At 40.7% G+C, this 12,114-nt stretch overlaps 1 protein-coding gene and 1 long non-coding RNA gene across 3 annotated transcripts in view; both read right to left on the minus strand.

The window, feature by feature from the left end:
• The window catches only part of LOC6607676 (eukaryotic translation initiation factor 4E type 2), a 42,408-nt gene that overhangs the window by 1,550 nt on the left and 28,744 nt on the right, over positions 1–12,114 (minus strand). The gene's annotated exons all lie outside the window — the stretch shown is intronic.
• LOC116801529 overlaps positions 1,699–12,114 on the minus strand; it is a 31,669-nt gene continuing 21,253 nt past the window's right edge. The window contains exon 2 of the long non-coding RNA XR_004362074.1: positions 1,699–3,249. This is a non-coding gene — a long non-coding RNA (uncharacterized LOC116801529). The remainder of the gene's footprint in view (positions 3,250–12,114) is intronic.

The raw sequence follows: 12,114 nt of genomic DNA on the forward strand, positions 1-12,114 counted from the left end.
CTTCACATATTACTTTTATCGGCTGCTGTTCCATGATTTTCTTTTTCTGCATTTATTAATCATACATTTCTTTATGTATAAGACTAACACTTAGGTATAATGTTTTTTTTTTCATTACTTTTCATAATTAACTAAATTGTCTAAGAAGAGAGAAAATATATGATAATATGCAATTTGTTTTTGTTACGGATTTTTGTTGGTTTTTAATTAATTTTTTGTTGTTTTTTTTTGCTTTTGTTATTATATTATTTAAACATTTTTAACCATTATGAGTATTTGCTCAAAAACTTGACTTGAACCGCTTTTTGTAGCATTTAGCGCGGCTTGGTTTCGTGTGGTTTTGTTAGTTGAATTTTGATTTCCTTTTAAGTAGGGTTTACTGTGGTGATCGTGTGCGCACACAAAACTAATTTGTTTTACGCCACTAAAGTTCGTCGCTCGCCTTCTCTCTTGTTCTTAAATGGATCGTTAGTTCGTATCGACTTTGTTTATATATACGCATATATAATGTTTATAATCGGTTTACATATGTGTGTATATATAGGTGTAGCATTACTTTTGTGTGGCTGTGTCAGTGTGGTGTTTTAAACGCTTGTTAAATTGCACATTGATATTTTAATATTTTGTAAATATTAAACTTTACTTCGTTTGGTTTCATTCTTTGCTAAATTATTTGGACTATCTTCGGTATATATGTTTGTATGTTTGTATAATTTATATATATGCTAATTTGTAACTATAATTAAAATATATGTATAAATATTTATTCATGTTAGTTCTCGACTTTCTTGGTTGTTTTATCATACTTGGAAATATACTTTCATTATTGCTTCTTGAATATACATATGTGAATCCCGTTAAGTATTTACTTGTATGCGTTCGTCCTTTATTGTGATGGTGTTTGTGTGTGTATGTTTGTGTCTCTGTGTGTGGTTTCTCCATCATCCTGTTTGTCTTCGCTCTCTGATCCCGAATTGGTTATCTTTTGCTTGTTATTGCCATCAGTTTTGGTTGCCGATTTCGCTGATTGCTGTCGTCTGAGTGCTGAGTAAAAATGCTTCGATATGCCTGGAATTATTGTTGCAATTGCTGCTCCCAATGCACGACACATTCACCAAAAATAATCATCAATCTATCAATTCAACATCGCGCTGAAGCCACTGCTTTCTATCTGTCCCTTTCGCTCTCCTGATCTCAAGCCATGTGTGTGAGTGCGTCTGCTTGTGTTTCGACTATTGCTGGCCTCTTCTGAAGGTTGCCTGCAAGTTGGCGTTGGCAACCCTACGCAAAACAGAGTTGCACGTAACGCTCTATTCCATTCCATCTGTTCCTTTTCCACCTCCACTGTTAATTTTTTTTCCTTTTGAATTTTATTCAATTTTAAAGTACAATTGCACGAGTGATTTTTGTTGCACTCGTCACTAAGAATATATATATATATTTTTTTTATATTTTTTTCTGGCGGTTGTTATGGAAATTGATTTGATTTGTTACTAATTATTCATATATAGAGTTGTATATATATGCGTATGTATATATAAATAGTCCAAATTATGTTAATATTAAAATTCTAATTTTTATTAATTGAACTTTTGCGCTTAAATTTAGCATTTCATTTGTTATTATTTTCTAAGATTCTTTTTTTTCCTTTTTCGTTCACAATCAATAAATGATAAAATGAAACAAATAATAGAAAAATATATATAATTGTCTATATTTATTGCGGAGCCAAAACTTATAAATAAATTAGACAAGAACTAAAGCTAAACATATAAATAACAAGACAACTAAATAATAGAACCTAGAAACTTCATTATTTTTAAGTTTGTATTAATTTTGTTTGGGTTTTGAGCTTGAGGATTGAAGAGACTCAAAATTCAATTCTTCGTATCGTATTTTTTCATGTAAATTTAATTTGATTGGTGAAAAGTGGAAGAAATGCGATTCAAGTAGAAAAACTAAAATGTTTTCTTCCTTTACTCTCGAAAATCGTATTAATATTATAGGTTAATTTCGTATTTTCCATCGTTTTCTCTCATTCAATATTTTACAAACATTTCGTGTCTAAGCGGAGAGGGGAGCGTGCTTTTTTACAAGTTTAGAAACGAACACATTCACGTAGATATAGAATAACGAGTAGTGTGTGGGTTGCTCCCCTCCCCAGGGGTATATAGATATATCGATCTGAAGAATGCTGGGTAATAAGAAGAACACCAAGGCCCCGGCTTGAGTAGGTTGGTTTAAGGCCCAAAATGTTAGCTAGTCGAAGCCAAGCGCTCTTTTTATGTATACATAGAGAAGATATAGCACACACATAATAAATAACTGAAAGATTTTGAATGTGGGATTCTACGCTTTGCTTTATATACGCACAACATTTACATAGAATTTGTAATTTATATATGTATAATTGGTTTTTATATAATTAGGAATATGGGGTAGGTAATCTAAGTTTGAAAAATCATTTTACATATTCATTTTTAGTAGAAAAACGCAGTTTTATATCGTGTTTACAGCAAAGTTCTTTTGTTTTTTATCTGCTTTTCTTGCTATAATTTTTATTTATTATAATTTAAATTTAATTCGAAAAATCTACTTAGTGAAATTTGTTACGTTGGTTAACAGTTTTGTATATTTTTTATTTTTCTGCTTTACTTGCTTTAGGTTTCTTGTTAAAGATTGATTTATATATATAACATCACATTATAATAATTACTAATTAATAGATTTGCCCTCTGCTCTTTCGTCTCTTTGCTTTGTATTTCGTTTTTAATTTTGCAATCATAGCATTTGCAAGATGCACACATATGAAGTTTCGTAATAAATATTAGATTTATGTTTACAACTTTCGGTTTTCCTAGGATAACCCCTGAATTTTAATCCAGCGTAGACCACAATAATAATTATAATGACTATTTACATGGGTGTCCAAGTGTAGTTGTCTATAGGCCTATTGTTTCGCTTCTAAGTGGCAAATGGTTGTAAACCTGGCAACACGTGTTGGGGGCACAAAGGGTTAAGGGTGGGCAAATTAAATTAGGCAAATAAGGCAAATTACAGCAAATAAACTTGATGGAATTTAATTTGTGTGAACACCGAAAATGCTCCTCCGCCGCTCGTGGGATCCATTAATTTTGGTCCAGACCGCTCTGCCGCTGCTCCAAGGGATGAGGTGCGTCCTGGTGGCTACGTGACTCCAGGGCTCCTTCGCTCATTTGTATGCATTGGCCGGCTGTGTTCGGTTTTTATCTAAAAGCGAGAAATGCACGGAAAAGTGTTAAATGATTATCAAACTGTAGTAGCTGCGGCAAATTGTTATACTCTCTCTACGCGTCTTCCAATGGAAAGCGTTGTAAACACGTCCTGGCAATGGCAATGCGATAAACGAGAAGCGGATATGGAATATCCGTACACGTGGGACAGTATTTGATGCAGTACACTCGAAGAAAATGCATTTATAAAACGTGCTACCAAGAGCAGCTAGAATTCGTAGTAAATATAGCGGCTTAGTGGAATGGCATTTCCGAATATATCCATATAACCTAGTAGTTATTTCCCATGTGCATGTGGCCAAAGGTTCAGCAACAGGAAGTGGAGCTCATGTCACACAACCACCCACCCAGCATTCACACCTCCGTCCCACAGCATCCTCCTGGCCTTGCCGCCACAACCTCCGTCCGTGCTCCTTGGCATTGTCTCTAGTCGAAGGCCAGATGATGGCGCTGGAATCACCGAACCACATAACGACAGACCGACCGGCCAGAGAACGACTTTAGCCTCGAATGCTTTTTGCATGCGTGTGCGCCACTCAAGTGGCTCATTATGACCAGCTGCTCACAAATACCCAGACCACAGACGTGGACCTCACCCACCAGGACAGACCAGGAGGACACACATTCATTCATCGCCTACTCCAAGTGCGGCGCGTGGTAGAATTTCATTAGAGCGATGGCGAACAACAAAATATATATACAAAAAAAACATTTTGTATTTATTTAATTTGGCGTTAGGCAAGCAAGACGAAAACGTCAGAGAAACAGAAGCCACTGGTCCTTGTCCTCTGGCTGATGACATCAGCTAGATTCGCGATATCCTGCCACCCACTGACCAGTCATCAAGCCACATCCCACACAGAGAAAAAAGCGGAGCATTATCAAAAAGGTTTACTTACTAAAAACTCTTATTTAAGCTATTACAATACTTATTATAATTTCTCTAAAATCCAGTAAATATTGAAAAATATTCATTAGTTTACTTGAATACCTAAGCCTTTTCTCGCAGTGTGAAAATCGAGTAATTTGCGTCACAGCATTTTTTCCTGATCCACACAAATGTTTAAAAATAGTTGCCCTCCCACGAGTTCGCCATTCAATTGATCTCTCATTGTGAAGAGGATGAGGAGTCAGTCAAAAATAGAAAGGCATTAAATTTATTCATTTATCAATATTGCATGGCAATTGGGAACAGGTGATTTCCGTTGGATTAAACACTATTTAACACGACCTTGACACATAATAACTGGGTTAAGTATTCAATTACTTGGTGACCTAGAACCTCTCATTCATAACTGCTGCCAGTGGCAGTTAAACTTTGAGCACGTGTGGTTAGCCCAAAAACAAACATGTTCCTTGCCTAACTCGTTTCGTTTATGTTGGCTTTTACTGCTGAAGGCTCATTAGAGAATTTTCCTGGTTTAATGGTCCTTGCGAAGGAAGAGTTTTGCATTTAAAGTCAACTGAGTGCAAGTGCTTAAAATCAGCAGAAAGTCGAAACAAATGAATGCGGAAATCTGGCATTTTAGACGAAGTGAAAATCTGCTTATATATATAATATTTATTTATTGTAATTACAGTACCATAAGTACTTGTATTTCAATAATCGACTCTTTGCATTTATCTGGTCTAGAGATTTACCCAATTATAAATATTTATCTGCCCAAAGGCAACAATATGCAAACGAAATAAATACCGCAAAATCAGGATAATTTTCTGCTATTTGCATGGTCCAAAAACCATACTCACAGCCACGAACAATGTGCTTGTAAGGATGTGGGTGTGGATGCGATGTGTGGGTGGAAATGATATACATAAATCGCTGGGAATCAATTCGAAATGTCAAAAGGCAACGGCGGCTGAGCTGCTGCCATTTGGCGACTAGGCCTGAAATAGCAAGGGCCACCAGCAGCAAATTGAATTGATCCAGAGCCAAACAGAATGGGATTGGGTTGGATGGGTTGTGTTGGGTTGGGTTGGGTTGTGTACCCAAGGCTGGCACTTAAAATCCAAGTGACGTGCCGGGCCCGACTAGGCTGTAAAAGCTAAAGCAGCGTCAGACAAGACGGGAAAAGATGGAACCGACACTATACAGCCTCATCATCTAGACCCCACAGATTTCCCGATAACCCCGATGGCCATCGCTATTCCTCAATGCCGCCACCACTGACGCGACTGACTTTGACATGACAGTTTAATTGAGGGACAGCTCCTACCCACCTACCAACCCAATAAGCCAATCCCCACTTCCGCGATTGCCCCGTTTTCCCTCTTTTCGAAAACAAAGGAAGCACAACAACGCGTTCAAAATGTATGCAAATTAGTTCGTCTCCCAGGGAGACATCTCTGGCGATTGCAGATTGAAGCGCAGCGGAGTCCGTGCGAAACTGTTTGCCTTTCTGGCCAGCAGCTCATCTGGGAAGCAGGACAAAATTTAAAATGTATGATTTCGGTTGAGTGAAGGTCGACTAAACAGACCCGGAAAGAGCTAAATCAGGCAACTACTTCCGTTTTGATTAAATATATATTAGATAGGAGGCAATTTTGTTTTATTAATATTGATTAATTCATTTCAGTTCTTAACTTCAATAGGTAATTGCAAACCAGTTCCTGAACACCACAGCTCCAATGAAATATTGCTCAGGCAAAGTTTAGGTGGTAAAATCCCAGGAGAACCAATTCATCCCTCTCATGCTTCTAATTTTAACTAAAATTTGTTTATGGAATTGTTTATGAATGAAAAGCTGGCAAAGGGCACAGGGCACAGGGCACTTTTGTGTCGCCGTGGCAAGTTAATCGGTCAACTTCAGGCTGGCAATCGAGCAGCCCGAAACAAAAGGGCGCACAAAAGGCTGAGCGGGCGATAATGGTGGGAATTTTGATGGTCATCCATCAGGGAAACGAGACAGCAATGGAATGGACGGAGGGCACGGGAGCAGCGAGCGGAGCATTAGGACAAACCGCACCAGCAAATTGCCTGGACGAGCGAGATGTTGGCAAAGCAGCCGGCACAGGAGGACACGTGCTGTAACCCATAGCCCAATGTGCCGCTCACCTCCGGACTCGGCGTATGCTGGGGATTTTGTGGTCTCCGCCCGTCTCCGACCTTTCATTTCAGGTGGGCGGTGTGGGTTGTGTGTGTGTGGGCTGACTGGGGGACAATTGACTATGAACTGCAGGTGACGGCACTGGGATATATACTATTTATGTGGTTCGCTTACGCAAATCCCTCTCCTCGTAGAGGAGGAGCCCACCGGCTAGGCTAGGATCACGAGGATGACTACGGGGGCGGTTGCATGGGTAATGCAGCATGTAACTCAATCAGGGGCGTGGCAGGACACACACCCTCGCACACCCACACGGCCACACATTGATTTCAGCTGCGAGAATGGATGCCTGGCTGCAAATTGAACCATCAAGGACTCTCTGCCCCCATTGCAAATTGCGTCCGACAGTCAACAATGGGAATAGGTGTTGATGTGGGTGGTGGTGCACAAGGTTGCGCAGCCAGAGTAGCAACAGAAACTACACTGGCTATTGCTCATATAGCTTTAATTGCTAATTTTGGAAGGTGTCCTTTAAGACTATATATATATATGTATATAATTCCCAAAACACGCCCTTCCTGGTATTTTAGCATTTGGAATACATTTAGCTTCGCTTATGGCTGCATACAAATAAAGTGTGTGGGTTGCAGATGCGCTCTGTCGCTCGCATATGCAAATTAGAGAAGGCAGCAGGTACGTTGTCCTCATCAACATCATCATCATCCTCATCCAGATTGTCGTCATCAGAACACATACATTTCGGAATTGCAGAGAGAATGTGGATGGATTTACATACATTTCTTTGCGCCTGCCATGCAGCGACAATCACATAATGGCCATAAGTGATGAGCAACCCACCTTCTGCCACATGCTCATCCTCCCTGCTCCCTACACATCCTGCTGAATGCTCGGTCTCCATTGCCGTTAAAATGTATTGCCTGCTTACAGGCGCGTGCGGTTAAGTGACAGCGAAGGAGTAAGCAGAATGGTTGGATGGCTGGTTGGATCTCGGCTGGGACAGCAGTACACACAAGTACCAAGCTCGCCATTGGAGGTCACATAAAGTAGATACTGACTTGGTTTAAGCTAAGAAATATGGTGGTATTCTATTCTTGAATACACATCTGATCAAAAGTATTCTCTGCCATACCGTGCGTATACGTAATTTTATGTATCATATCCATTTATGCATATGTACCACAATCTTTATTTGATTTCATGATATGCGCTTATGAATATCCATTTCACTTGCCTTCCGCCCCAATTACTTGTGCGTCTCTGCAGCTCGGATTACCACTGTACTTGGGCGGTGCTCGAGTACTTGGCCAACTCCTTGTTTGTTGGCAAAGTGGCAGAGGAACCAAACAGAACAGGACGGGGCAGCAACACACAGAGATAAGATAGCCGGAGCAACGACAGCGGCATGGATAAAAACAACTATCTGACAACAATGGTTGCTGTTGTCAGTGGCACACTCCACTCCACTCCACTCTGCACACACCCCCACACCTTTTGCAATTTGCTCCCCCCCATATTGTGGGTGGGTTTCTCCCACCTTCGCCATGGATGTGTAAACCAATTTTAACGGTTTAACTTACAGCTTATGGCCGGGTCCTTCGTGTGTTTTGGAGGAGTGTTTGTGTGTTGGCATTAAGCGTTTGGCCATGTTTGTTTACAATGGTCGTATGTTTGCACAAATGACGACGTCGCCCGTTGCCAGCCAAGCCAACTTGCCAAGTTGCTCCCCAGTTCGGACACATAGCAGCAGTTTGGAGGATCTGAGACTGGACGTGGGATCTGGGCACCCAGACCGTTGCCAAGTCAAGCGTTTCCCCTCTGGCGCTCTCCTAAATTTATGCATGAAAAGAAGAGGGAAAAGGAGCAAACAGTGGCGTGTGTTTGTGACTTATTGTTATGCTGCCACTGTGCCCAATTTATGACTCGAGGTCGGAGGGACAAGCGACATTCTCAAAGCCACCCACAAGCCAAACACACAACATCGCATCCCATTCCATTCCATACCAACCAGTTTTCCATCCCCACCGTTGCCCCTTAAAAATAGACAATCCGTGTGGACTGAAAAGTTTCATGGCTCCACGAAACCTAGGGCACACATAAATACATGGACTTAGGCCCTGGGACTCGCTCGTTTCATCAACTCGAGCAGAACGACAAACGCACAGGGAGCAGCAGCAGTCGGAGTTGTCGAAAGGACTGATGGAGGCAAATGGGCAGCGGGTTGGCGGGGATTGTTAGGATGGAGCAGAAGGACGAAGGCACTTGGGATTAAGCTGGCAGCGACTTAACTCTGCTGCTAAAGTTGAGGATTTTGAGTGGCGCCTGATGAAGCGGCGGACGTCGACGAAGGCGTCTCCCGAAGCTTGAGCCCAGCTCATCCCAGCTCCTCCACTCGGCTCCTTATCACGCTGCTCCTTCATTAAAAGCTGCCAACTTATGCGATCTGATTTAAGCTGCTATCCTACGCTGTGCTTTATATATATATATATTTCACATATATAATCCAGGGGGTGTATTTCAGCTCTTTGGATTTAGTCCAAGTGCGTTTAACCGAGTTAAATTTAATTGCAATCTGGAGCCAACTTTTGTTTGCAACTCTCTCTCTGAATTTCGTCCTGAGTTTATTATTTTAAATTGGAATGCCTGGAATTGGTGCAAACTTTGCAGCTCAACAAATCTAAATCGAATAGATGCTATATATGTCACCAAAAATAAACTGATTAATGCAGATGGCATAAATCGATATCAAGGATTTTGTAGTTTTTATTAAGGATACAAAGGACGACCGAGGAGCCCCCTTAAATATGCAGCACTAAATGTAAATTTGCTTTTTGTGCGCATTAGCACATTGCCCAAAATGGCGGGGGATGTGGGTTCTTCGGGTGGTGGCCAGTGGGTGGGTGTACGTGCGTGTAATCAAGTGTTTGTTTGTTTAGCGTGCGACAATAAACAACAACAACAGCAACAACAGCAGGGTGGTGGCAGCCAAATGAGCAAGCACAACAAAAACACCACAGCAACCACAGGAGCTGGGAAAGCAACAGCAACAGCAGGAGCAGCAACTGCGAAGCTCCTTGTTGTCAAGTGGAGTTTAATTTATGTTCAGCCCTGAACGAACACCGAACCACCCAAGACCCTCAGGCCAAACACCCACTGAGCTGAGCCCCCTGCTGGAAGCACCTCCTCGATGTCCACCACCTGACGCCATATTGGAGGCGACTGTTCCAAGTTTCGCCTTCGTCTGCGCCTGTGTGCCCCGCCTTTCTTTTGGCGCTAACTTAATTTCCATTTCCAAATTTAGCACGTCCCACTGTGGGGTGGCGCCTCCCCTTCGCCAGTTTGTCCACAGTTGCTCTCCATTTTGTTAATGCAAAGAGAAAAACTTTGGTCTCAACTCAATATTCAGCGAAACCTTATCAAACATAGTTTAAATTATTCAACATTTTTATTTTTACCAAATTAAGCAATATTTTTAAGGTGGCCTTGCTAAGTTTAATATATGAATATATAATTAATATATTGAATTGCGTGTTTAAAGTTCATAGACAGCGCTAATATAAAGTTCATATAAGCGCTTGGAAATAAGTAACATATTTTAATTAGCTCTTTCCGATTTCAAAAACATATTTTTCCAAATGCAAACCATGTCAAGTTTCCTAGTAAAACAAAAGGACAAGGATCCAGAAAAAAGTGGAAAAATTTGAGTGGTAACAAAAGCCATCTCAACAAAAAGAAACCAAAGACGAAAATAGCGAAACGTGAAGAATGTTAATCGGAATAAGTTTTGGCGAAAAACTTTCACTAGACACTTGGATAGGAAGGAAATTCTCAAGATGATTGCTTGGCACCACCAACCACCACAAAACAAAAGCAGCAAAAAAAGAAAAAAAAAACCATAAAAACCAAACTGACGTAATCAATGTTGGGGCAAGATCGTAAATAAGGAAATTCAAGTGCTGCCACGAATAAACTGGCTTTTTGTGTAAATAGAGCTCAGTTAATTATGCGATGAAAATCTTTCACTAACTCACTTTATCTCCCTGTTTAAAGCCAAACCATAAATTTTCTACCTGAGAATTATGCCAAAATGATCGACTGACTGATTAGCATTAAACTTCGCCCAAAAGCCAGGGTGTCGGCGTTTTAGCGGGGTAGTGGACGCGGTTCATTGTCCTTTTGTTGAACCAGCGCCACCAGCGCCACCAGCGCCCACAGATCCTTTACAATGGCTAAAACAGTAAGCCACTGTGACGCGTTCTAAACACAAAGGCCAATTATTTGGCTGGTAAACTGGCAAGGTGGAAATGCAGTGGGAAATTCAACAGCAGCTACGGCTCAATTACCTTGGCACAATGTGCTTAACTGCATAGAACTAAGACGTGGAAATGCACAGAGAGAAATATCTAGGTAATTGATGCTTGACAAATATAATAATATCTTAAAAATGCATTTAATAAGAAGGGATATTGATAGAAATCTCTAAAATGGGCATTACTTTATGTTTTGCCATAAAATAAAGATGCTTTTTTTAAGTTCTCGAGTAAAAAAACAGGGGCTCAACAAGTCTATATAGTATATGTTTTATTTCCTCCCACCATTGATGGTTTTACAAGCAATTTTTCAGTTTCAGTTGGGTTTTACGATGTGTACACAACAATCTGTGCCCCGAATTCGGGCCATCCCCTATTAGGGGATCCATGGAGAAAGAGGAAGTAGTCGAGTCGAGTGCACATGTTAGACGCACGTATTTACAACATATTTTTTCAGCTTCTCCAACGCCTTCTCTTCTTTTTTTATATTTTTTTTTTTATTTCAGGCCAAGCTGTTGCTATTTGCGTTGCGGCGACTGTGTGTGTTTGCCATTCAGACATCGGCACGTATTATATAAGCAGGCTGGCTGGCAACTATACACATTTACGATATGCGTTCGTACCATATACTGTGAAAGTCCCAGCCAGCCGAAGAACAAAAGAGTGAATCTTTCTGGCCAACTGAAATCCGTAGGGAGTTGAATGGCTGACCTCTGCGCGCTCCAAAACCTTTTGGGGGTGGCAAATTTCAGCCCATCGCATTTTGCATGCAACCCGTCGATCGGGGCTAATGCAATCAAGTGGGCGTGGTCAGCAAATAGCTGGTACAAAAAATAACAAAAAATCGATGCCTCGTCACGCAGGAGAACATTCTTTTCTTTTCCGCAGTCACCGCAAACAAATTGAAATGCAAACTACACAAAATTGTCGCTGTATTGGCTGCCGTGCTGGGAAAAAAGAGGTCAGTGGGTGGGCTTTGGTGGATCTAGATAGGGAATATATATACATATCGAAAACGCTTGTCAAACTCAAAAGCGCGTTGAAAATTTAACAATTACCCGCAGCGGTTGAACTATAAATTTGGTTTATTTTATAAAATTAGAAATTTATCGAGAGAATAGAACAAAGGCAATTTAAATTGAAATATACAATCTCTTTGGGAAACATAAAACTAATTTAATCTTTCGTAGATTAATTCTAGAATTATATCCAGTGCTTTTTGCCAGCTTACACTATTTTATATGCTTTGGAAATCAAAAGGATGAGAGTACAGCAAATCCCATGCTCAAAGGTTCTAGAAAAAGAGTGATTAGAGCGACTTTCTCTTTATGAGTGACGTAGACATTTAAGCCGACAAAAATGCAAACATACAAGCACACGAGGCACAGATGGCCAAATCTATCTGCACGTGACGGATGCACTGTTTACACTGCACTCTAATTGACTCGCCTGCTGGTCAGGAGCAGC

This window comes from Drosophila sechellia, chromosome 3R (assembly GCF_004382195.2).
Source record: "Drosophila sechellia strain sech25 chromosome 3R, ASM438219v1, whole genome shotgun sequence".
In the NCBI taxonomy this organism is placed as follows: domain Eukaryota; kingdom Metazoa; phylum Arthropoda; class Insecta; order Diptera; family Drosophilidae; genus Drosophila; species Drosophila sechellia.